This window comes from Carlito syrichta, unplaced genomic scaffold, assembly GCF_000164805.1.
Source record: "Carlito syrichta isolate Samal-C Ts95f unplaced genomic scaffold, Tarsius_syrichta-2.0.1 Scaffold213657, whole genome shotgun sequence".
Classification (NCBI taxonomy): Eukaryota; Metazoa; Chordata; class Mammalia; order Primates; family Tarsiidae; genus Carlito; species Carlito syrichta.
In genome coordinates, this window is record NW_007157753.1 from 385 (window position 1) to 2,467 (window position 2,083).

The 2,083-nt window shown below is 43.2% G+C and overlaps 1 pseudogene; it reads right to left on the reverse strand.

Annotated features, from left to right (window-relative positions):
- Positions 1–453: 453 nt before the first annotated feature.
- LOC110595010 lies at positions 454–1,471 on the reverse strand (annotated as a pseudogene).
- Positions 1,472–2,083: the final 612 nt, after the last annotated feature.

The window sequence follows — 2,083 nt, forward strand, 5'->3', positions numbered from 1 at the left end:
AGACACTGAAACGGTCTCTAGCTTAGTATTTATCTCTGAGCTCCCTTCGGAGAATCTAAACACTCTCATTTTACATCTGTCCTGACAAACAATAAAGAATGAGTGCAGAATTCACGGGCATCACATAACTAACCAGCACCTAACACCTGAAGAATTTAGATAACTAAGGGTGAGGAAGCGCTGAGCAACCAGATAAATGCACAGAGACAAACATTCAAAAATGTGTGATAACTATAATTCATTTTTTATTTACAATATATTCTATGGACCAGTCTCGTGCGAGGCAATGAAAATAAATTGTTGAATATCAGAGACAGCTTAGATTCTTTTCTTTGAAGTATGACAAGTGCCCTTCCCAAATTTCCTGTTGATGACAGATTCCTATCACTGAGTCCCTCGTAATTTTGTATTCTTTCATCACTTGTAGGGTCAAGATCAACACGGTGACTGTCTTCAGACTACAGACAGTCCACACATTTCCCTTCTCCTGTGGAGTTTCTGATGTCTAAGAAGGCTTGACTGCCTGCTAAAGGTTCTCTCGCATATGCTACAAGTATCAGGCTACTCACCTGTGTGGGTTCTCTGGTGTTTGATAAGGTGGGACTTCTGAATGAATCTTTCCCCACATTAATAACTTCAAAAGGGTTTCTCTCCTGTGTGAATTTTTTTCTTTTATTTTTTTGAGTTGGAGTCTCACTCTGTCGCCCAGACTGGAGTGCAGTGGCCGCTCCCGGCCACCGCAGCCTCGACCTGCTGGGCTCTGGCGATCCTTCCACACCCTCAGCCTTCCAAGTAGCTGGAATTACAGGCATGCGCTACCACGCCCGGCTGATTTTTTGATTTATTGTAGAGATGAGGTCTCGCTGCCCAGGTGGGTCTCGAACCCGCGGGCTCAGGCAATGCACTCACCTCAGCCTCCCAAAGGTGCGGGATTACAGGCAGAGCCACTGAGCCTGGCTTCCTGTGTGAATTCTTTGGTGTATGTGGAGACTTGTGTTCTGACTAAAGCTTTTCCCACACCATGAGCATCTGTATGCTTTTATTCCATGGTGTGCCATTGCGTGCTTATTAAGGTCTGAACTCCATCAAATACTTCCTTCCACACTGCTGGCATTTCTAGGGTTTCTGTTCAGTGTGAATTCGCTGGTGCTTAAAAAGACCAGAGCTAACCCTGAAGTTTTCCCACATTCCTGACATTTAAAAAGTTTCTGTCGTGTGTAGCCTTTTCCATGAAGATCTCTATGTTTTGGAAGCTCCTGGTCACAAGTCCAACGTTTATTTCTTTTCTTCCTTAGAAAAGCCTGATGCTGCTTCTATACCTTGTGTGCATCATCATGACTTTCCTCACCAGCTGTTATTTGGGAAACTTTCATCCTGGACCTTTTTGACACTTTGCATCCTGATGTTTGTATTTCTGATGCAGAACCAAATGCAGACTGATAATTTCCAGTGTCATTCTTGAGCTTCAACCCTGTTAGAATAAAAAGAAGAATAAGTCATCCGTGTCCCAGTGCAAGAACACTACGCATGCCAAAAAAAAAAAAAAAAAAAAGAAGAGAAAAAAAAAAGCAAAGAGAATTACACAAATGGAAAGAAAAGCCTGGGATGACTGTTGTTCAAAAATAAAGGAACGAGTGATTTCTAGTCCATCGGAACAAAATGGCATAGACCCACTTCTCCTGATCCTTCCTAAAGGCACAAGAAACTCATTACATAATGAAATAGAACCAAAAGAAAATCTAAATAGTGGTATGGAAAAGGAAATCTAGTTAGCATCCCCAGAACCGAAAGGATACATGAAGGTAATCCAAGATACAAAGGTGCCAACCCTTAACTTGTCATCAGAAGGCTGCTGGGGTGGGCTTTTTCCCTCCCCAGTCGGATTGGGACCTTCTGGCGATATGACACAAAGCATACATAACTGGCAAAGGGGAAGGGACTGGAGTGCTGTCAACAGTATGTGGCCAGGAGAGGTACAAGTCCCTTCCATACTGAGCTGAAGACTCTCCCCAATCACAGCTGAGAGATAAAATGATGCGTAACCAAAACTGGCAAGAAAGATCGAGTTACATCACGTCACAAT